Source organism: Phalangium opilio, unplaced genomic scaffold (genome assembly GCF_054372755.1).
Source record: "Phalangium opilio isolate 3A_F unplaced genomic scaffold, DU_Popi_V2 ptg000092l_1, whole genome shotgun sequence".
Classification (NCBI taxonomy): Eukaryota; Metazoa; Arthropoda; class Arachnida; order Opiliones; family Phalangiidae; genus Phalangium; species Phalangium opilio.
Genome location: NW_028324197.1, coordinates 1,511,951 through 1,529,456, shown reverse-complemented (window position 1 = coordinate 1,529,456; position 17,506 = coordinate 1,511,951). Strand labels below are relative to the sequence as shown.

General features: G+C 35.9%; 62 non-coding genes across 62 annotated transcripts; 25 read left to right on the top strand and 37 right to left on the bottom strand.

Annotated features, from left to right (window-relative positions):
• Positions 1-92: 92 nt before the first annotated feature.
• TRNAT-CGU (transfer RNA threonine (anticodon CGU)) lies at positions 93-165 on the bottom strand. Its single transcript has one exon. It is a non-coding gene; the product is annotated as a tRNA-Thr (tRNA).
• Positions 166-537: 372 nt separating this feature from the next.
• On the bottom strand, positions 538-610 carry TRNAT-CGU (transfer RNA threonine (anticodon CGU)). The gene has a single exon. It is a non-coding gene; the product is annotated as a tRNA-Thr (tRNA).
• Positions 611-743: 133 nt separating this feature from the next.
• On the bottom strand, positions 744-816 carry TRNAT-CGU (transfer RNA threonine (anticodon CGU)). The gene has a single exon. It is a non-coding gene; the product is annotated as a tRNA-Thr (tRNA).
• A 131-nt stretch (positions 817-947) lies between these two features.
• On the bottom strand, positions 948-1,021 carry TRNAS-AGA (transfer RNA serine (anticodon AGA)). The gene has a single exon. It is a non-coding gene; the product is annotated as a tRNA-Ser (tRNA).
• A 337-nt stretch (positions 1,022-1,358) lies between these two features.
• On the bottom strand, positions 1,359-1,431 carry TRNAT-CGU (transfer RNA threonine (anticodon CGU)). Its single transcript has one exon. It is a non-coding gene; the product is annotated as a tRNA-Thr (tRNA).
• Positions 1,432-1,563: 132 nt separating this feature from the next.
• On the bottom strand, positions 1,564-1,636 carry TRNAT-CGU (transfer RNA threonine (anticodon CGU)). Its single transcript has one exon. It is a non-coding gene; the product is annotated as a tRNA-Thr (tRNA).
• A 155-nt stretch (positions 1,637-1,791) lies between these two features.
• On the bottom strand, positions 1,792-1,864 carry TRNAS-AGA (transfer RNA serine (anticodon AGA)). The gene has a single exon. It is a non-coding gene; the product is annotated as a tRNA-Ser (tRNA).
• Positions 1,865-1,996: 132 nt separating this feature from the next.
• On the bottom strand, positions 1,997-2,069 carry TRNAT-CGU (transfer RNA threonine (anticodon CGU)). The gene has a single exon. It is a non-coding gene; the product is annotated as a tRNA-Thr (tRNA).
• A 372-nt stretch (positions 2,070-2,441) lies between these two features.
• On the bottom strand, positions 2,442-2,514 carry TRNAT-CGU (transfer RNA threonine (anticodon CGU)). The gene has a single exon. It is a non-coding gene; the product is annotated as a tRNA-Thr (tRNA).
• Positions 2,515-2,647: 133 nt separating this feature from the next.
• TRNAT-UGU (transfer RNA threonine (anticodon UGU)) lies at positions 2,648-2,720 on the bottom strand. The gene has a single exon. It is a non-coding gene; the product is annotated as a tRNA-Thr (tRNA).
• Positions 2,721-3,125: 405 nt separating this feature from the next.
• Positions 3,126-3,198, bottom strand: TRNAT-CGU (transfer RNA threonine (anticodon CGU)). The gene has a single exon. It is a non-coding gene; the product is annotated as a tRNA-Thr (tRNA).
• Positions 3,199-3,364: 166 nt separating this feature from the next.
• Positions 3,365-3,437, bottom strand: TRNAT-CGU (transfer RNA threonine (anticodon CGU)). Its single transcript has one exon. It is a non-coding gene; the product is annotated as a tRNA-Thr (tRNA).
• A 131-nt stretch (positions 3,438-3,568) lies between these two features.
• Positions 3,569-3,642, bottom strand: TRNAS-AGA (transfer RNA serine (anticodon AGA)). The gene has a single exon. It is a non-coding gene; the product is annotated as a tRNA-Ser (tRNA).
• A 337-nt stretch (positions 3,643-3,979) lies between these two features.
• Positions 3,980-4,052, bottom strand: TRNAT-CGU (transfer RNA threonine (anticodon CGU)). Its single transcript has one exon. It is a non-coding gene; the product is annotated as a tRNA-Thr (tRNA).
• Positions 4,053-4,424: 372 nt separating this feature from the next.
• On the bottom strand, positions 4,425-4,497 carry TRNAT-CGU (transfer RNA threonine (anticodon CGU)). Its single transcript has one exon. It is a non-coding gene; the product is annotated as a tRNA-Thr (tRNA).
• A 133-nt stretch (positions 4,498-4,630) lies between these two features.
• Positions 4,631-4,703, bottom strand: TRNAT-CGU (transfer RNA threonine (anticodon CGU)). Its single transcript has one exon. It is a non-coding gene; the product is annotated as a tRNA-Thr (tRNA).
• A 131-nt stretch (positions 4,704-4,834) lies between these two features.
• On the bottom strand, positions 4,835-4,908 carry TRNAS-AGA (transfer RNA serine (anticodon AGA)). The gene has a single exon. It is a non-coding gene; the product is annotated as a tRNA-Ser (tRNA).
• Positions 4,909-5,245: 337 nt separating this feature from the next.
• TRNAT-CGU (transfer RNA threonine (anticodon CGU)) lies at positions 5,246-5,318 on the bottom strand. The gene has a single exon. It is a non-coding gene; the product is annotated as a tRNA-Thr (tRNA).
• Positions 5,319-5,690: 372 nt separating this feature from the next.
• TRNAT-CGU (transfer RNA threonine (anticodon CGU)) lies at positions 5,691-5,763 on the bottom strand. The gene has a single exon. It is a non-coding gene; the product is annotated as a tRNA-Thr (tRNA).
• Positions 5,764-5,896: 133 nt separating this feature from the next.
• On the bottom strand, positions 5,897-5,969 carry TRNAT-UGU (transfer RNA threonine (anticodon UGU)). Its single transcript has one exon. It is a non-coding gene; the product is annotated as a tRNA-Thr (tRNA).
• A 166-nt stretch (positions 5,970-6,135) lies between these two features.
• On the bottom strand, positions 6,136-6,208 carry TRNAS-AGA (transfer RNA serine (anticodon AGA)). The gene has a single exon. It is a non-coding gene; the product is annotated as a tRNA-Ser (tRNA).
• Positions 6,209-6,545: 337 nt separating this feature from the next.
• On the bottom strand, positions 6,546-6,618 carry TRNAT-CGU (transfer RNA threonine (anticodon CGU)). Its single transcript has one exon. It is a non-coding gene; the product is annotated as a tRNA-Thr (tRNA).
• Positions 6,619-6,990: 372 nt separating this feature from the next.
• Positions 6,991-7,063, bottom strand: TRNAT-CGU (transfer RNA threonine (anticodon CGU)). The gene has a single exon. It is a non-coding gene; the product is annotated as a tRNA-Thr (tRNA).
• A 133-nt stretch (positions 7,064-7,196) lies between these two features.
• On the bottom strand, positions 7,197-7,269 carry TRNAT-UGU (transfer RNA threonine (anticodon UGU)). Its single transcript has one exon. It is a non-coding gene; the product is annotated as a tRNA-Thr (tRNA).
• A 166-nt stretch (positions 7,270-7,435) lies between these two features.
• Positions 7,436-7,508, bottom strand: TRNAS-AGA (transfer RNA serine (anticodon AGA)). Its single transcript has one exon. It is a non-coding gene; the product is annotated as a tRNA-Ser (tRNA).
• Positions 7,509-7,640: 132 nt separating this feature from the next.
• Positions 7,641-7,713, bottom strand: TRNAT-CGU (transfer RNA threonine (anticodon CGU)). Its single transcript has one exon. It is a non-coding gene; the product is annotated as a tRNA-Thr (tRNA).
• Positions 7,714-7,880: 167 nt separating this feature from the next.
• On the bottom strand, positions 7,881-7,953 carry TRNAT-CGU (transfer RNA threonine (anticodon CGU)). The gene has a single exon. It is a non-coding gene; the product is annotated as a tRNA-Thr (tRNA).
• Positions 7,954-8,086: 133 nt separating this feature from the next.
• TRNAT-UGU (transfer RNA threonine (anticodon UGU)) lies at positions 8,087-8,159 on the bottom strand. Its single transcript has one exon. It is a non-coding gene; the product is annotated as a tRNA-Thr (tRNA).
• Positions 8,160-8,325: 166 nt separating this feature from the next.
• Positions 8,326-8,398, bottom strand: TRNAS-AGA (transfer RNA serine (anticodon AGA)). The gene has a single exon. It is a non-coding gene; the product is annotated as a tRNA-Ser (tRNA).
• A 337-nt stretch (positions 8,399-8,735) lies between these two features.
• TRNAT-CGU (transfer RNA threonine (anticodon CGU)) lies at positions 8,736-8,808 on the bottom strand. Its single transcript has one exon. It is a non-coding gene; the product is annotated as a tRNA-Thr (tRNA).
• A 372-nt stretch (positions 8,809-9,180) lies between these two features.
• TRNAT-CGU (transfer RNA threonine (anticodon CGU)) lies at positions 9,181-9,253 on the bottom strand. Its single transcript has one exon. It is a non-coding gene; the product is annotated as a tRNA-Thr (tRNA).
• A 133-nt stretch (positions 9,254-9,386) lies between these two features.
• TRNAT-UGU (transfer RNA threonine (anticodon UGU)) lies at positions 9,387-9,459 on the bottom strand. The gene has a single exon. It is a non-coding gene; the product is annotated as a tRNA-Thr (tRNA).
• Positions 9,460-9,625: 166 nt separating this feature from the next.
• On the bottom strand, positions 9,626-9,698 carry TRNAT-CGU (transfer RNA threonine (anticodon CGU)). Its single transcript has one exon. It is a non-coding gene; the product is annotated as a tRNA-Thr (tRNA).
• A 155-nt stretch (positions 9,699-9,853) lies between these two features.
• Positions 9,854-9,926, bottom strand: TRNAS-AGA (transfer RNA serine (anticodon AGA)). Its single transcript has one exon. It is a non-coding gene; the product is annotated as a tRNA-Ser (tRNA).
• Positions 9,927-10,058: 132 nt separating this feature from the next.
• On the bottom strand, positions 10,059-10,131 carry TRNAT-CGU (transfer RNA threonine (anticodon CGU)). The gene has a single exon. It is a non-coding gene; the product is annotated as a tRNA-Thr (tRNA).
• Positions 10,132-10,286: 155 nt separating this feature from the next.
• Positions 10,287-10,359, bottom strand: TRNAS-AGA (transfer RNA serine (anticodon AGA)). The gene has a single exon. It is a non-coding gene; the product is annotated as a tRNA-Ser (tRNA).
• Positions 10,360-10,695: 336 nt separating this feature from the next.
• TRNAT-CGU (transfer RNA threonine (anticodon CGU)) lies at positions 10,696-10,768 on the bottom strand. Its single transcript has one exon. It is a non-coding gene; the product is annotated as a tRNA-Thr (tRNA).
• A 593-nt stretch (positions 10,769-11,361) lies between these two features.
• TRNAT-CGU (transfer RNA threonine (anticodon CGU)) lies at positions 11,362-11,434 on the top strand. The gene has a single exon. It is a non-coding gene; the product is annotated as a tRNA-Thr (tRNA).
• Positions 11,435-11,600: 166 nt separating this feature from the next.
• Positions 11,601-11,673, top strand: TRNAT-AGU (transfer RNA threonine (anticodon AGU)). Its single transcript has one exon. It is a non-coding gene; the product is annotated as a tRNA-Thr (tRNA).
• A 133-nt stretch (positions 11,674-11,806) lies between these two features.
• TRNAT-AGU (transfer RNA threonine (anticodon AGU)) lies at positions 11,807-11,879 on the top strand. Its single transcript has one exon. It is a non-coding gene; the product is annotated as a tRNA-Thr (tRNA).
• A 484-nt stretch (positions 11,880-12,363) lies between these two features.
• Positions 12,364-12,436, top strand: TRNAT-AGU (transfer RNA threonine (anticodon AGU)). Its single transcript has one exon. It is a non-coding gene; the product is annotated as a tRNA-Thr (tRNA).
• Positions 12,437-12,569: 133 nt separating this feature from the next.
• Positions 12,570-12,642, top strand: TRNAT-AGU (transfer RNA threonine (anticodon AGU)). Its single transcript has one exon. It is a non-coding gene; the product is annotated as a tRNA-Thr (tRNA).
• A 133-nt stretch (positions 12,643-12,775) lies between these two features.
• On the top strand, positions 12,776-12,848 carry TRNAT-AGU (transfer RNA threonine (anticodon AGU)). The gene has a single exon. It is a non-coding gene; the product is annotated as a tRNA-Thr (tRNA).
• A 133-nt stretch (positions 12,849-12,981) lies between these two features.
• Positions 12,982-13,054, top strand: TRNAT-AGU (transfer RNA threonine (anticodon AGU)). The gene has a single exon. It is a non-coding gene; the product is annotated as a tRNA-Thr (tRNA).
• Positions 13,055-13,187: 133 nt separating this feature from the next.
• Positions 13,188-13,260, top strand: TRNAT-AGU (transfer RNA threonine (anticodon AGU)). The gene has a single exon. It is a non-coding gene; the product is annotated as a tRNA-Thr (tRNA).
• A 133-nt stretch (positions 13,261-13,393) lies between these two features.
• On the top strand, positions 13,394-13,466 carry TRNAT-AGU (transfer RNA threonine (anticodon AGU)). The gene has a single exon. It is a non-coding gene; the product is annotated as a tRNA-Thr (tRNA).
• Positions 13,467-13,599: 133 nt separating this feature from the next.
• On the top strand, positions 13,600-13,672 carry TRNAT-UGU (transfer RNA threonine (anticodon UGU)). Its single transcript has one exon. It is a non-coding gene; the product is annotated as a tRNA-Thr (tRNA).
• A 166-nt stretch (positions 13,673-13,838) lies between these two features.
• On the top strand, positions 13,839-13,911 carry TRNAT-UGU (transfer RNA threonine (anticodon UGU)). Its single transcript has one exon. It is a non-coding gene; the product is annotated as a tRNA-Thr (tRNA).
• Positions 13,912-14,077: 166 nt separating this feature from the next.
• Positions 14,078-14,150, top strand: TRNAT-AGU (transfer RNA threonine (anticodon AGU)). The gene has a single exon. It is a non-coding gene; the product is annotated as a tRNA-Thr (tRNA).
• Positions 14,151-14,489: 339 nt separating this feature from the next.
• Positions 14,490-14,562, top strand: TRNAT-AGU (transfer RNA threonine (anticodon AGU)). The gene has a single exon. It is a non-coding gene; the product is annotated as a tRNA-Thr (tRNA).
• Positions 14,563-14,695: 133 nt separating this feature from the next.
• Positions 14,696-14,768, top strand: TRNAT-AGU (transfer RNA threonine (anticodon AGU)). Its single transcript has one exon. It is a non-coding gene; the product is annotated as a tRNA-Thr (tRNA).
• Positions 14,769-14,901: 133 nt separating this feature from the next.
• Positions 14,902-14,974, top strand: TRNAT-AGU (transfer RNA threonine (anticodon AGU)). The gene has a single exon. It is a non-coding gene; the product is annotated as a tRNA-Thr (tRNA).
• Positions 14,975-15,107: 133 nt separating this feature from the next.
• TRNAT-AGU (transfer RNA threonine (anticodon AGU)) lies at positions 15,108-15,180 on the top strand. Its single transcript has one exon. It is a non-coding gene; the product is annotated as a tRNA-Thr (tRNA).
• Positions 15,181-15,664: 484 nt separating this feature from the next.
• On the top strand, positions 15,665-15,737 carry TRNAT-AGU (transfer RNA threonine (anticodon AGU)). The gene has a single exon. It is a non-coding gene; the product is annotated as a tRNA-Thr (tRNA).
• Positions 15,738-15,870: 133 nt separating this feature from the next.
• TRNAT-AGU (transfer RNA threonine (anticodon AGU)) lies at positions 15,871-15,943 on the top strand. Its single transcript has one exon. It is a non-coding gene; the product is annotated as a tRNA-Thr (tRNA).
• A 133-nt stretch (positions 15,944-16,076) lies between these two features.
• On the top strand, positions 16,077-16,149 carry TRNAT-AGU (transfer RNA threonine (anticodon AGU)). Its single transcript has one exon. It is a non-coding gene; the product is annotated as a tRNA-Thr (tRNA).
• A 133-nt stretch (positions 16,150-16,282) lies between these two features.
• On the top strand, positions 16,283-16,355 carry TRNAT-AGU (transfer RNA threonine (anticodon AGU)). Its single transcript has one exon. It is a non-coding gene; the product is annotated as a tRNA-Thr (tRNA).
• Positions 16,356-16,488: 133 nt separating this feature from the next.
• Positions 16,489-16,561, top strand: TRNAT-AGU (transfer RNA threonine (anticodon AGU)). Its single transcript has one exon. It is a non-coding gene; the product is annotated as a tRNA-Thr (tRNA).
• Positions 16,562-16,694: 133 nt separating this feature from the next.
• Positions 16,695-16,767, top strand: TRNAT-AGU (transfer RNA threonine (anticodon AGU)). The gene has a single exon. It is a non-coding gene; the product is annotated as a tRNA-Thr (tRNA).
• Positions 16,768-16,900: 133 nt separating this feature from the next.
• Positions 16,901-16,973, top strand: TRNAT-UGU (transfer RNA threonine (anticodon UGU)). The gene has a single exon. It is a non-coding gene; the product is annotated as a tRNA-Thr (tRNA).
• A 166-nt stretch (positions 16,974-17,139) lies between these two features.
• TRNAT-UGU (transfer RNA threonine (anticodon UGU)) lies at positions 17,140-17,212 on the top strand. The gene has a single exon. It is a non-coding gene; the product is annotated as a tRNA-Thr (tRNA).
• A 166-nt stretch (positions 17,213-17,378) lies between these two features.
• TRNAT-AGU (transfer RNA threonine (anticodon AGU)) lies at positions 17,379-17,451 on the top strand. Its single transcript has one exon. It is a non-coding gene; the product is annotated as a tRNA-Thr (tRNA).
• The last annotated feature ends 55 nt before the right edge of the window (positions 17,452-17,506 follow it).

Sequence of the window (17,506 nt, the reverse complement as noted above, 5' to 3'; positions counted from 1 at the left end):
TTAACTAAATTAACTCATCGGAATTTTTACCCTATTGTTTTAATTTTTCAAAATTTAATAGCTACGAAAAATAGTACAAGAACATAACACCGAGGCTTCGACGAGAATCGAACTCATGATCTCCTGTTTACGAGACAGGCGCTTTAACCACTAAACCACGGAGCCCTTGCTTTGAAGCGACATGAATGCTAAATATTCCAGTAATCTAACTAAATTAACTCATCGGAATTTTTACCCTATTGTTTTAATTTTTCAAAATTTAATAGCTACGAAAAATAGTACAAGAACATAACAACAAGCCTCCGACGAGAATCGAACTCATGATCTCCTGTTTACTAGACAGGCGCTTTAACCACTACGCCACGGAGCCCTTGCTTTGAAGCGATATGAATGCAGAATATTTCAGTAAATTAACTAAATTATCTCATCGGTACTTTTACCCTATTGTTTGCATAAATACATATCTAAATCAACTATTATTTTTAATTTTTTCAAAATTTGATAGCTACGAAATCTAGTTCAAGTAGCATAACAGCTAGGCTCCAACGAGAATCGAACTCATGATCTCCAGTTTACGAGACAGGCGCTTTAACCACTAAGCCACGGAGCCGTTGCTTTGAAGCGACATGAATGCTGAATATTCCAGTAATTTAACTAAATTAACTCATCGGAATTTTTACCCTATTGTTTTAATTTTTCAAATTTTATTAGCTACGAAATCTAGATCAAGTAATTTAACAGCGAGGCTCCGACGAGAATCGAACTCATGATCTCCTGTTTACGAGACAGGCGCTTTAACCACTAAACCACGGAGCCCTTGCTTTGAAGCGACATGAATGCTAAATATTCCAGTAATCTAACTAAATTAACTCATCGGAATTTTTACCCTATTGTTTTAATTTTTCAAAATTTAATAGCTACGAAAAATAGTACAAGAACATAACAACAAGCGTCCGACGAGAATCGAACTCATGATCTCCTGTTTTCTAGACAGGCGCTTTAACCACTGAGCCACGGAGCCCTAGTTTTGAAGCGACATGAATGCTAAATATTGCAGTAATTTAACTAAATTAACTCGTCGGAATTTTTACCCTATTGTTTTAATTTTTCAAAATTTAATAGCTACGAAAAATAGTACAAGAACATAACATCAAGGCTCCGACGAGAATCGAACTCATGATCTCCTGTTTACGAGACAGGCTTTTTTAACCACTAGCCACAGAGCCCTTGCTTTGAAGAGACATGAATGCTGAATATTCCAGTAATTTAACTAAATTAACTCATCGGAATTTTTACCCTATTGTTTTAATTTTTCAAAATTTAATAGCTACGAAAAATAGTACAAGAACATAACACCGAGGCTTCGACGAGAATCGAACTCATGATCTCCTGTTTACGAGACAGGCGCTTTAACCACTAAACCACGGAGCCCTTGCTTTGAAGCGACATGAATGCTAAATATTCCAGTAATCTAACTAAATTAACTCATCGGAATTTTTACCCTATTGTTTTAATTTTTCAAAATTTAATAGCTACGAAAAATAGTACAAGAACATAACAACAAGCCTCCGACGAGAATCGAACTCATGATCTCCAGTTTACGAGACAGGCGCTTTACCCACTAAGCCACGGAGCCGTTGCTTTGAAGCGACATGAATGCTGAATATTCCAGTAATTTAACTAAATTATCTCATCGGAACTCTTACCCTATTGTTTGCATAAATCAACTATTATTTTTAATTTTTTCAAAATTTGATAGCTACGAAATCTAGTTCAAGTAACATAACAGCGAGGCTCCGACGAGAATCGAGCTCATGATCTCCTGTTTTCTAGACAGGCGCTTTAACCACTGAGCCACGGAGCCCTTGCTTTGAAGCGACATGAATGCTAAATATTGCAGTAATATAACTAAATTAACTCGTCGGAATTTTTACCCTATTGTTTTAATTTTTCAAAATTTAATAGCTACGAAAAATAGTACAAGAACATAACTCCGAGGCTTCGACGAGAATTGAACTCATGATCTCCTATTTACGAGACAGGCGCTTTAACCACTAAGCCACGGAGCCCTTGCTTTGAAGCGACATGAATGCTAAATATTCCAGTAATCTAACTAAATTAACTCATCGGAATTTTTACCCTATTGTTTTAATTTTTCAAAATTTAATAGCTACGAAAAATAGTACAAGAACATAACAACAAGCCTCCGACGAGAATCGAACTCATGATCTCCTGTTTACTAGACAGGCGATTTAACCACTACGCCACGGAGCCCTTGCTTTGAAGCGATATGAATGCAGAATATTTCAGTAAATTAACTAAATTATCTCATCGGTACTTTTACCCTATTGTTTGCATAAATACATATCTAAATCAACTATTATTTTTAATTTTTTCAAAATTTGATAGCTACGAAATCTAGTTCAAGTAGCATAACAGCTAGGCTCCAACGAGAATCGAACTCATGATCTCCAGTTTACGAGACAGGCGCTTTAACCACTAAGCCACGGAGCCGTTGCTTGGAAGCGACATGAATGCTGAATATTGCAGTAATTTAACTAACTTAACTCATCGGAATTTTTACCCTATTGTTTTAATTTTTCAAATTTTATTAGCTACGAAATCTAGATCAAGTAATTTAACAGCGAGGCTCCGACGAGAATCGAACGCATGTTCTCCTGTTTACAAGACAGGCGCTTTAACCACTAGGCCACGGAGCCCTTGCTTTGAGGCGATATGAATGCTGATTATTTCAGTAAATTAACTAAATTATCTCATCGGAACTTTTACACCATTGTCTGCATATATGCATATCTAAATCAACTATTATTTTTAATTTTTCAAATTTCAATATCTACGAAATCTAGTTCAAGTAACATAACAGCGAGGCTCCGACGAGAATCGAACACATGCTCTACAGTTTACTAGACAGTCGCTTTAACCACTAAGCCACGGAGCCCTTGCTTTGAAGCGATATGAATGCTGATTATTTCAGTAAATTAACTAAATTATCTCATCGGAACTTTTACCCTATTGTTTGCATAAATGCATATATAATCAACTATTATTTCTAATTTTTTCAAAATTTGATAGCTACGAAATCTAGTTCAAGTAATATAACAGCGAGGCTCCGACGAGAATCGAACTCATGATCTCCTGTTTACGAGACAGGCGCTTTAACCACTAAGCCACGGAGCCCTTGCTTTGAAGCGATATGAATGCTGATTATTTCAGTAAATTAACTAAATTATCTCATCGGAACTTTTACCCTATTGTTTGCATAAATGCATATATAATCAACTATTATTTCTAATTTTTTCAAAATTTGATAGCTACGAAATCTAGTTCAAGTAACATAACAGCGAGGCTCCGACGAGAATCGAACTCATGATCTCCTGTTTACGAGACAGGCGCTTTAACCACTAAACCACGGAGCCCTTGCTTTGAAGCGACATGAATGCTAAATATTCCAGTAATCTAACTAAATTAACTCATCGGAATTTTTACCCTATTGTTTTAATTTTTCAAAATTTAATAGCTACGAAAAATAGTACAAGAACATAACAACAAGCGTCCGACGAGAATCGAACTCATGATCTCCTGTTTTCTAGACAGGCGCTTTAACCACTGAGCCACGGAGCCCTTGTTTTGAAGCGACATGAATGCTAAATATTGCAGTAATTTAACTAAATTAACTCGCCGGAATTTTTACCCTATTGTTTTAATTTTTCAAAATTTAATAGCTACGAAAAATAGTACAAGAACATAACATCAAGGCTCCGACGAGAATCGAACTCATGATCTCCTGTTTACGAGACAGGCTTTTTTAACCACTAGCCACAGAGCCCTTGCTTTGAAGAGACATGAATGCTGAATATTCCAGTAATTTAACTAAATTAACTCATCGGAATTTTTACCCTATTGTTTTAATTTTTCAAAATTTAATAGCTACGAAAAATAGTACAAGAACATAACACCGAGGCTTCGACGAGAATCGAACTCATGATCTCCTGTTTACGAGACAGGCGCTTTAACCACTAAACCACGGAGCCCTTGCTTTGAAGCGACATGAATGCTAAATATTCCAGTAATCTAACTAAATTAACTCATCGGAATTTTTACCCTATTGTTTTAATTTTTCAAAATTTAATAGCTACGAAAAATAGTACAAGAACATAACAACAAGCCTCCGACGAGAATCGAACTCATGATCTCCTGTTTACTAGACAGGCGCTTTAACCACTACGCCACGGAGCCCTTGCTTTGAAGCGATATGAATGCAGAATATTTCAGTAAATTAACTAAATTATCTCATCGGTACTTTTACCCTATTGTTTGCATAAATACATATCTAAATCAACTATTATTTTTAATTTTTTCAAAATTTGATAGCTACGAAATCTAGTTCAAGTAGCATAACAGCTAGGCTCCAACGAGAATCGAACTCATGATCTCCAGTTTACGAGACAGGCGCTTTAACCACTAAGCCACGGAGCCGTTGCTTTGAAGCGACATGAATGCTGAATATTCCAGTAATTTAACTAAATTAACTCATCGGAATTTTTACCCTATTGTTTTAATTTTTCAAATTTTATTAGCTACGAAATCTAGATCAAGTAATTTAACACCGAGGCTCCGACGAGAATCGAACTCATGATCTCCTGTTTACGAGACAGGCGCTTTAACCACTAAACCACGGAGCCCTTGCTTTGAAGCGACATGAATGCTAAATATTCCAGTAATCTAACTAAATTAACTCATCGGAATTTTTACCCTATTGTTTTAATTTTTCAAAATTTAATAGCTACGAAAAATAGAACAAGAACATAACAACAAGCGTCCGACGAGAATCGAACTCATGATCTCCTGTTTTCTAGACAGGCGCTTTAACCACTGAGCCACGGAGCCCTAGTTTTGAAGCGACATGAATGCTAAATATTGCAGTAATTTAACTAAATTAACTCGTCGGAATTTTTACCCTATTGTTTTAATTTTTCAAAATTTAATAGCTACGAAAAATAGTACAAGAACATAACATCAAGGCTCCGACGAGAATCGAACTCATGATCTCCTGTTTACGAGACAGGCTTTTTTAACCACTAGCCACAGAGCCCTTGCTTTGAAGAGACATGAATGCTGAATATTCCAGTAATTTAACTAAATTAACTCATCGGAATTTTTACCCTATTGTTTTAATTTTTCAAAATTTAATAGCTACGAAAAATAGTACAAGAACATAACACCGAGGCTTCGACGAGAATCGAACTCATGATCTCCTGTTTACGAGACAGGCGCTTTAACCACTAAACCACGGAGCCCTTGCTTTGAAGCGACATGAATGCTAAATATTCCAGTAATCTAACTAAATTAACTCATCGGAATTTTTACCCTATTGTTTTAATTTTTCAAAATTTAATAGCTACGAAAAATAGTACAAGAACATAACAACAAGCCTCCGACGAGAATCGAACTCATGATCTCCTGTTTACTAGACAGGCGCTTTAACCACTACGCCACGGAGCCCTTGCTTTGAAGCGATATGAATGCAGAATATTTCAGTAAATTAACTAAATTATCTCATCGGTACTTTTACCCTATTGTTTGCATAAATACATATCTAAATCAACTATTATTTTTAATTTTTTCAAAATTTGATAGCTACGAAATCTAGTTCAAGTAGCATAACAGCTAGGCTCCAACGAGAATCGAACTCATGATCTCCAGTTTACGAGACAGGCGCTTTAACCACTAAGCCACGGAGCCGTTGCTTTGAAGCGACATGAATGCTGAATATTCCAGTAATTTAACTAAATTAACTCATCGGAATTTTTACCCTATTGTTTTAATTTTTCAAATTTTATTAGCTACGAAATCTAGATCAAGTAATTTAACAGCGAGGCTCCGACGAGAATCGAACTCATGTTCTCCTGTTTACAAGACAGGCGCTTTAACCACTAGGCCACGGAGCCCTTGCTTTGAGGCGATATGAATGCTGATTATTTCAGTAAATTAACTAAATTATCTCATCGGAACTTTTACATCATTGTCTGCATATATGCATATCTAAATCAACTATTATTTTTAATTTTTCAAAATTTGATAGCTACGAAATCTAGTTCAAGTAATATAACAGCGAGGCTCCGACGAGAATCGAACTCATGATCTCCTGTTTTCTAGACAGGCGCTTTAACCACTGAGCCACGGAGCCCTTGCTTTGAAGCGACATGAATGCTAAATATTGCAGTAATTTAACTAAATTAACTCGTCGGAATTTTTACCCTATTGTTTTAATTTTTCAAAATTTAATCGCTACGAAAAATAGTACAAGAACATAACATCAAGGCTCCGACGAGAATCGAACTCATGATCTCCTGTTTACGAGACAGGCTTTTTTAACCACTAGCCACGGAGCCCTTGCTTTGAAGAGACATGAATGCTGAATATTCCAGTAATTTAACTAAATTAACTCATCGGAATTTTTACCCTATTGTTTTAATTTTTCAAAATTTAATAGCTACGAAAAATAGTACAAGAACATAACACCGAGGCTTCGACGAGAATCGAACTCATGATCTCCTGTTTACGAGACAGGCGCTTTAACCACTAAACCACGGAGCCCTTGCTTTGAAGCGACATGAATGCTAAATATTCCAGTAATCTAACTAAATTAACTCATCGGAATTTTTACCCTATTGTTTTAATTTTTCAAAATTTAAAAGCTACGAAAAATAGTACAAGAACATAACAACAAGCCTCCGACGAGAATCGAACTCATGATCTCCTGTTTACTAGACAGGCGCTTTAACCACTACGCCACGGAGCCCTTGCCTTGAAGCGATATGAATGCAGAATATTTCAGTAAATTAACTAAATTATCTCATCGGTACTTTTACCCTATTGTTTGCATAAATACATATCTAAATCAACTATTATTTTTAATTTTTTCAAAATTTGATAGCTACGAAATCTAGTTCAAGTAGCATAACAGCTAGGCTCCAACGAGAATCGAACTCATGATCTCCAGTTTACGAGACAGGCGCTTTAACCACTAAGCCACGGAGCCGTTGCTTTGAAGCGACATGAATGCTGAATATTCCAGTAATTTAACTAAATTAACTCATCGGAATTTTTACCCTATTGTTTTAATTTTTCAAATTTTATTAGCTACGAAATCTAGATCAAGTAATTTAACAGCGAGGCTCCGACGAGAATCGAACTCATCTTCTCCTGTTTACAAGACAGGCGCTTTAACCACTAGGCCACGGAGCCCTTGCTTTGAGGCGATATGAATGCTGATTATTTCAGTAAATTAACTAAATTATCTCATCGGAACTTTTACACCATTGTCTGCATATATGCATATCTAAATCAACTATTATTTTTAATTTTTCAAAATTTGATAGCTACGAAATCTAGTTCAAGTAATATAACAGCGAGGCTCCGACGAGAATCGAACTCATGATCTCCTGTTTTCTAGACAGGCGCTTTAACCACTGAGCCACGGAGCCCTTGCTTTGAATCGACATGAATGCTAAATATTGCAGTAATTTAACTAAATTAACTCGTCGGAATTTTTACCCTATTGTTTTAATTTTTCAAAATTTAATAGCTACGAAAAATAGTACAAGAACATAACATCAAGGCTCCGACGAGAATCGAACTCATGATCTCCTGTTTACGAGACAGGCGCTTTAACCACTACGCCACGGAGCCCTTGCTTTGAAGCGATATGAATGCAGAATATTTCAGTAAATTAACTAAATTATCTCATCGGTACTTTTACCCTATTGTTTGCATAAATACATATCTAAATCAACTATTATTTTTAATTTTTTCAAAATTTGATAGCTACGAAATCTAGTTCAAGTAGCATAACAGCTAGGCTCCAACGAGAATCGAACTCATGATCTCCAGTTTACGAGACAGGCGCTTTAACCACTAAGCCACGGAGCCGTTGCTTTGAAGCGACATGAATGCTGAATATTCCAGTAATTTAACTAAATTAACTCATCGGAATTTTTACCCTATTGTTTTAATTTTTCAAATTTTATTAGCTACGAAATCTAGATCAAGAAATTTAACAGCGAGGCTCCGACGAGAATCGAACTCATGTTCTCCTGTTTACAAGACAGGCGCTTTAACCACTAGGCCACGGAGCCCTTGCTTTGAGGCGATATGAATGCTGATTATTTCAGTAAATTAACTAAATTATCTCATCGGAACTTTTACACCATTGTCTGCATATATGCATATCTAAATCAACTATTATTTTTAATTTTTCAAAATTTGATAGCTACGAAATCTAGTTCAAGTAATATAACAGCGAGGCTCCGACGAGAATCGAACTCATGATCTCCTGTTTTCTAGACAGGCGCTTTAACCACTGAGCCACGGAGCCCTTGCTTTGAAGCGACATGAATGCTAAATATTGCAGTAATTTAACTAAATTAACTCGTCGGAATTTTTACCCTATTGTTTTAATTTTTCAAAATTTAATAGCTACGAAAAATAGTACAAGAACATAACATCAAGGCTCCGACGAGAATCGAACTCATGATCTCCTGTTTACGAGACAGGCTTTTTTAACCACTAGCCACGGAGCCCTTGCTTTGTAGAGACATGAATGCTGAATATTCCAGTAATTTAACTAAATTAACTCATCGGAATTTTTACCCTATTGTTTTAATTTTTCAAAATTTAATAGCTACGAAAAATAGTACAAGAACATACCACCGAGGCTTCGACGAGAATCGAACTCATGATCTCCTGTTTACGAGACAGGCGCTTTAACCACTAAACCACGGAGCCCTTGCTTTGAAGCGACATGAATGCTAAATATTCCAGTAATCTAACTAAATTAACTCATCGGAATTTTTACCCTATTGTTTTAATTTTTCAAAATTTAATAGCTACGAAAAATAGTACAAGAACATAACAACAAGCCTCCGACGAGAATCGAACTCATGATCTCCTGTTTACTAGACAGGCGCTTTAACCACTACGCCACGGAGCCCTTGCTTTGAAGCGATATGAATGCAGAATATTTCAGTAAATTAACTAAATTATCTCATCGGTACTTTTACCCTATTGTTTGCATAAATACATATCTAAATCAACTATTATTTTTAATTTTTTCAAAATTTGATAGCTACGAAATCTAGTTCAAGTAGCATAACAGCTAGGCTCCAACGAGAATCGAACTCATGATCTCCAGTTTACGAGACAGGCGCTTTAACCACTAAGCCACGGAGCCGTTGCTTTGAAGCGACATGAATGCTGAATATTCCAGTAATTTAACTAAATTAACTCATCGGAATTTTTACCCTATTGTTTTAATTTTTCAAATTTTATTAGCTACGAAATCTAGATCAAGTAATTTAACAGCGAGGCTCCGACGAGAATCGAACTCATCTTCTCCTGTTTACAAGACAGGCGCTTTAACCACTAGGCCACGGAGCCCTTGCTTTGAGGCGATATGAATGCTGATTATTTCAGTAAATTAACTAAATTATCTCATCGGAACTTTTACACCATTGTCTCCATATATGCATATCTAAATCAACTATTATTTTTAATTTTTCAAAATTTGATAGCTACGAAATCTAGTTCAAGTAATATAACAGCGAGGCTCCGACGAGAATCGAACTCATGATCTCCTGTTTACGAGACAGGCGCTTTAACCACTAAGCCACGGAGCCCTTGCTTTGAAGCGATATGAATGCAGAATATTTCAGTAAATTAACTAAATTATCTCATCGGAACTCTTACCCTATTGTTTGCATAAATCAACTATTATTTTTAATTTTTTCAAAATTTGATAGCTACGAAATCTAGTTCAAGTAACATAACAGCGAGGCTCCGACGAGAATCGAACTCATGATCTCCTGTTTTCTAGACAGGCGCTTTAACCACTGAGCCACGGAGCCCTTACTTTGAAGCGACATGAATGCTAAATATTGCAGTAATTTAACTAAATTAACTCGTCGGAATTTTTACCCTATTGTTTAAATTTTTCAAAATTTAATAGCTACGAAAAATAGTACAAGAACATAACATCAAGGCTCCGACGAGAATCGAACTCATGATCTCCAGTTTACGAGACAGGCGCTTTAACCACTAAGCCACGGAGCCCTTGCTTTGAAGCGATATGAATGCAGAATATTTCAGTAAATTAACTAAATTATCTCATCGGAACTCTTACCCTATTGTTTGCATAAATCAACTATTATTTTTAATTTTTTCAAAATTTGATAGCTACGAAATCTAGTTCAAGTAACATAACAGCGAGGCTCCGACGAGAATCGAACTCATGATCTCCTGTTTTCTAGACAGGCGCTTTAACCATTGAGCCACGGAGCCCTTGCTTTGAAGCGACATGAATGCTAAATATTGCAGTAATTTAACTAAATTAACTCGTCGGAATTTTTACCCTATTGTTTTAATTTTTCAAAATTTAATAGCTACGAAAAATAGTACAAGAACATAACATCAAGGCTCCGACGAGAATCGAACTCATGATCTCCTGTTTACGAGACTGGCTTTTTAACCACTAGCCACGGAGCCCTTGCTTTGAAGAGACATGAATGCTGAATATTCCAGTAATTTAACTAAATTAACTCATCGGAATTTTTACCCTATTGTTTTAATTTTTCAAAATTTAATAGCTACGAAAAATAGTACAACAACATAACACCGAGGCTTCGACGAGAATCGAACTCATGATCTCCTGTTTACGAGACAGGCGCTTTAACCACTAAACCACGGAGCCCTTGCTTTGAAGCGACATGAATGCTAAATATTCCAGTAATCTAACTAAATTAACTCATCGGAATTTTTACCCTATTGTTTTAATTTTTCAAAATTTAATAGCTACGAAAAATAGTACAAGAACATAACAACAAGCCTCCGACGAGAATCGAACTCATGATCTCCTGTATACTAGACAGGCGCTTTAACCACTACGCCACGGAGCCCTTGCTTTGAAGCGATATGAATGCAGAATATTTCAAAAATAATAGTTGATTTAGATATGCATTTATGCAAACAATAGGGTAAAAGTTCCGATGAGATAATTTAGTTAATTTACTGAAATATTCAGCATTCATATCGCTTCAAAGCAAGGGCTCCGTGGGTTAGTGGCTAAAGCGCCTGTCTAGTAAACAGGAGAGCATGAGTTCGATTCTCGTCGGAGCCACGCTGTTATATTACTTGAACTAGATTTCGTAGCTATCAAATTTTGAAAAAATTAAAAATAATATTTGATTTAGATATGCATTTATGCAAACAGTAGGGTAAAAGTTCCGATGAGATAATTTAGTTAATTTACTGAAATATTCAGCATTCATATCGCTTCGAAGCAAGGGCTCCGTGGGTTAGTGGCTAAAGCGCCTGTCTCGTAAACAGGAGATCATGAGTTCGATTCTCGTCGGAGCCTCGCTGTTATATTACGTGAACTAGTTTTCGTAACTATTAAATTTTGAAAAATTAAAAATAATAGTTGATTTAGATTTGCATATATGCAAACAATAGTGTAAAAGTTCCGATGAGATAATTTAGTTAATTTACTGAAATATTCAGAATTCATATCACTTCAAAGCAAGGGCTCCGTGGCTTAGTGGTTAAAGCGCCTGTCTAGTAAACAGGAGATCATGAGTTCGATTCTCGTCGGAGCCTTGCTGTTATGTTACTTGATCTAGATTTCGTAACTATTAAATTTTGAAAAATTAAAACAATACGGTAAAAATTCCGATGAGTTAATTTAGTTAAATTATTGGAATATTCAGCATCCATGTCGCTTCAAAGCAAGGGCTCCGTGGCTTAGTGGTTAAAGCGCCTGTCTAGTAAACAGGAGATCATGAGTTCGATTCTCGTCGGAGCCTCGCTGTTATGTTACTTGAACTATATTTCGAAGCTATATAATTTTGAAAAATTAAAATAATAGGGCAAAAGTTCCGATGAGATAATTTAGTTAATATTCTGAAATATTCTGCATTCAAATCGCTTCAAAGCAAGGGCTTAGTTTTTAAAGCGCCTGTCTTGTAATCAGGAGATCATGAGTTCGATTCTCGTCGGAGCCTTGCTGTTATATTACTTGAACTAGATTTCGAAGCTATTAAATTTTGAAAAATTAAAAATAATAGTTGATTTAGATATGCATATATGCAAACAATAGTGGTTAAAGCGCCTGTCTAGTAAACAGGAGATCATGAGTTCGATTCTCGTCGGAGCCTCGCTGTTAAGTTACTTGAACTAGATTTCGTAGCTATATAATTTTGAAATATGAAACTAATAGGGCAAAAATTCCGATGAGATAATTTAGTCAAATTACTGGAATATTCAGCATTCATGTCGCTTCAAAGCAAGGGCTCCGTGGCTTAGTGGTTAAAGCGCCTGTCTAGTAAACAGGAGATCATGAGTTCGATTCTCTTCGGAGCCTCGCTGTTATGCTACTTGATCTAGATTTCGTAGCTATTAAATTTTGAAAAATTAAAACAATAGGGTAAAAATTCCGATGAGATAATTTAGTTAAATTATTGGAATATTCAGCATCCATGTCGCTTCAGAGCAAGGGCTCCGTGGCTTAGTGGTTAAAGTGCCTGTCTAGTAAACAGGAGTTCATGAGTTCGATTCTCGTCGGAGCCTCGCTGTTAAGTTACTTGAACTAGGTTTCGTAGCTATATAATTTTGAAAAATCAAAATAATAGGGCAAAAGTTCCGATGGGATAATTTAGTTAATTTACTGAAATATTCAGAATTCATATCGCTTCAAAGCAATGGCTCCGTGGCTTAGTGGTTAAAGCGCCTGTCTAGTAAACAGGAGATCATGAGTTCGATTCTCGTCGGAGCCTCGCTGTTATGTTACTTGAACTAGATTTCGTAGATATATAATTTTGAAAAATTAAAATAATAGGGCAAAAGTTCCGATGAGTTAATTTAGTTAATTTACTGAAATATTCAGCATTCATATCGCTTCAAAGCAAGGGCTCCGTGGCTTAGTGGTTAAAGCGCCTGTCTAGTAAACAGGAGATCATGAGTTCGATTCTCGTCGGAGCCTTACTGTTATGTTACTTGATCTAGATTTCGTAGCTATTAAATTTTGAAAAATTAAAACAATAGGGTAAAAATTCCGATGAGATAATTTAGTTAAATTATTGGAATATTCAGCATCCATGTCGCTTCAGAGCAAGGGCTCCGTGGCTTAGTGGTTAAAGTGCCTGTCTAGTAAACAGGAGTTCATGAGTTCGATTCTCGTCGGAGCCTCGCTGTTATGTTACTTGAACTAGATTTCGTAGCTATTAAATTTTGAAAAATTAAAACAATAGGGTAAAAATTCCGATGAGATAATTTAGTTAAATTATTGGAATATTCAGCATCCATGTCGCTTCAGAGCAAGGGCTCCGTGGCTTAGTGGTTAAAGTGCCTGTCTAGTAAACAGGAGTTCATGAGTTCGATTCTCGTCGGAGCCTCGCTGTTATGTTACTTGAACTAGATTTCGTAGATATATAATTTTGAAAAATTAAAATAATAGGGCAAAAGTTCCGATGAGTTAATTTAGTTAATTTACTGAAATATTCAGCATTCATATCGCTTCAAAGCAAGGGCTCCGTGGCTTAGTGGTTAAAGCGCCTGTCTTGTAAACAGGAGATCATGAGTTCGATTCTCGTCGGAGCCTCGCTGTTATATTACGTGAACTAGTTTTCGTAACTATTAAATTTTGAAAAATTAAAAATAATAGTTGATTTAGATTTGCATATATGCAAACAATAGTGTAAAAGTTCCGATGAGATAATTTAGTTAATTTACTGAAATATTCAGAATTCATATCACTTCAAAGCAAGGGCTCCGTGGCTTAGTGGTTAAAGCGCCTGTCTTGTAAACAGGAGATCATGAGTTCGATTCTCGTCGGAGCCTCGCTGTTATATTACGTGAACTAGTTTTCGTAACTATTAAATTTTGAAAAATTAAAAATAATAGTTGATTTAGATTTGCATATATGCAAACAATAGTGTAAAAGTTCCGATGAGATAATTTAGTTAATTTACTGAATTATTCAGAATTCATATCACTTCAAAGCAAGGGCTCCGTGGCTTAGTGGTTAAAGCGCCTGTCTAGTAAACAGGAGATCATGAGTTCGATTCTCGTCGGAGCCTTGCTGTTATGTTACTTGATCTAGATTTCGTAACTATTAAATTTTGAAAAATTAAAACAATACGGTAAAAATTCCGATGAGTTAATTTAGTTAAATTATTGGAATATTCAGCATCCATGTCGCTTCAAAGCAAGGGCTCCGTGGCTTAGTGGTTAAAGCGCCTGTCAAGTAAACAGGAGATCATGAGTTCGATTCTCGTCGGAGCCTCGCTGTTAAGTTACTTGAACTAGATTTCGTAGCTATATAATTTTGAAATATGAAACTAATAGGGCAAAAATTCCGATGAGATAATTTAGTCAAATTACTGGAATATTCAGCATTCATGTCGCTTCAAAGCAAGGGCTCCGTGGCTTAGTGGTTAAAGCGCCTGTCTAGTAAACAGGAGATCATGAGTTCGATTCTCTTCGGAGCCTCGCTGTTATGTTACTTGATCTAGATTTCGTAGCTATTAAATTTTGAAAAATTAAAACAATAGGGTAAAAATTCCGATGAGATAATTTAGTTAAATTATTGGAATATTCAGCATCCATGTCGCTTCAGAGCAAGGGCTCCGTGGCTTAGTGGTTAAAGTGCCTGTCTAGTAAACAGGAGTTCATGAGTTCGATTCTCGTCGGAGCCTCGCTGTTAAGTTACTTGAACTAGATTTCGTAGCTATATAATTTTGAAAAATCAAAATAATAGGGCAAAAGTTCCGATGGGATAATTTAGTTAATTTACTGAAATATTCAGAATTCATATCGCTTCAAAGCAATGGCTCCGTGGCTTAGTGGTTAAAGCGCCTGTCTAGTAAACAGGAGATCATGAGTTCGATTCTCGTCGGAGCCTCGCTGTTATGTTACTTGAACTAGATTTCGTAGATATATAATTTTGAAAAATTAAAATAATAGGGCAAAAGTTCCGATGAGTTAATTTAGTTAATTTACTGAAATATTCAGCATTCATATCGCTTCAAAGCAAGGGCTCCGTGGCTTAGTGGTTAAAGCGCCTGTCTAGTAAACAGGAGATCATGAGTTCGATTCTCGTCGGAGCCTCGCTGTTATGTTACTTGAACTATATTTCGAAGCTATATAATTTTGAAAAATTAAAATAATAGGGCAAAAGTTCCGATGAGATAATTTAGTTAATATTCTGAAATATTCTGCATTCAAATCGCTTCAAAGCAAGGGCTTAGTTTTTAAAGCGCCTGTCTTGTAATCAGGAGATCATGAGTTCGATTCTCGTCGGAGCCTTGCTGTTATATTACTTGAACTAGATTTCGAAGCTATTAAATTTTGAATAATTAAAAATAATAGTTGATTTAGATATGCATATATGCAAACAATAGTGGTTAAAGCGCCTGTCTAGTAAACAGGAGATCATGAGTTCGATTCTCGTCGGAGCCTCGCTGTTAAGTTACTTGAACTAGATTTCGTAGCTATATAATTTTGAAATATGAAACTAATAGGGCAAAAATTCCGATGAGATAATTTAGTCAAATTACTGGAATATTCAGCATTCATGTCGCTTCAAAGCAAGGGCTCCGTGGCTTAGTGGTTAAAGCGCCTGTCTAGTAAACAGGAGATCATGAGTTCGATTCTCTTCGGAGCCTCGCTGTTATGTTACTTGATCTAGATTTCGTAGCTATTAAATTTTGAAAAATTAAAACAATAGGGTAAAAATTCCGATGAGATAATTTAGTTAAATTATTGGAATATTCAGCATCCATGTCGCTTCAGAGCAAGGGCTCCGTGGCTTAGTGGTTAAAGTGCCTGTCTAGTAAACAGGAGTTCATGAGTTCGATTCTCGTCGGAGCCTCGCTGTTAAGTTACTTGAACTAGATTTCGTAGCTATATAATTTTGAAAAATCAAAATAATAGGGCAAAAGTTCCGATGGGATAATTTAGTTAATTTACTGAAATATTCAGAATTCATATCGCTTCAAAGCAATGGCTCCGTGGCTTAGTGGTTAAAGCGCCTGTCTAGTAAACAGGAGATCATGAGTTCGATTCTCGTCGGAGCCTCGCTGTTATGTTACTTGAACTAGATTTCGTAGATATATAATTTTGAAAAATTAAAATAATAGGGCAAGAGTTCCGATGAGTTAATTTAGTTAATTTACTGAAATATTCAGCATTCATATCGCTTCAAAGCAAGGGCTCCGTGGCTTAGTGGTTAAAGCGCCTGTCTAGTAAACAGGAGATCATGAGTTCGATTCTCGTCGGAGCCTTACTGTTATGTTACTTGATCTAGATTTCGTAGCTATTAAATTTTGAAAAATTAAAACAATAGGGTAAAAATTCCGATGAGATAATTTAGTTAAATTATTGGAATATTCAGCATCCATGTCGCTTCAGAGCAAGGGCTCCGTGGCTTAGTGGTTAAAGTGCCTGTCTAGTAAACAGGAGTTCATGAGTTCGATTCTCGTCGGAGCCTCGCTGTTATGTTACTTGAACTAGATTTCGTAGCTATTAAATTTTGAAAAATTAAAACAATAGGGTAAAAATTCCGATGAGATAATTTAGTTAAATTATTGGAATATTCAGCATCCATGTCGCTTCAGAGCAAGGGCTCCGTGGCTTAGTGGTTAAAGTGCCTGTCTAGTAAACAGGAGTTCATGAGTTCGATTCTCGTCGGAGCCTCGCTGTTATGTTACTTGAACTAGATTTCGTAGATATATAATTTTGAAAAATTAAAATAATAGGGCAAAAGTTCCGATGAGTTAATTTAGTTAATTTACTGAAATATTCAGCATTCATATCGCTTCAAAGCAAGGGCTCCGTGGCTTAGTGGTTAAAGCGCCTGTCTTGTAAACAGGAGATCATGAGTTCGATTCTCGTCGGAGCCTCGCTGTTATATTACGTGAACTAGTTTTCGTAACTATTAAATTTTGAAAAATTAAAAATAATAGTTGATTTAGATTTGCATATATGCAAACAATAGTGTAAAAGTTCCGATGAGATAATTTAGTTAATTTACTGAAATATTCAGAATTCATATCACTTCAAAGCAAGGGCTCCGTGGCTTAGTGGTTAAAGCGCCTGTCTTGTAAACAGGAGATCATGAGTTCGATTCTCGTCGGAGCCTCGCTGTTATATTACGTGAACTAGTTTTCGTAACTATTAAATTTTGAAAAATTAAAAATAATAGTTGATTTAGATTTGCATATATGCAAACAATAGTGTAAAAGTTCCGATGAGATAATTTAGTTAATTTACTGAAATATTCAGAATTCATATCACTTCAAAGCAAGGGCTCCGTGGCTTAGTGGTTAAAGCGCCTGTCTAGTAAACAGGAGATCATGAGTTCGATTCTCGTCGGAGCCTTGCTGTTATGTTACTTGATCTAGATTTCGTAACTATTAAATTTTGAAAAATTAAA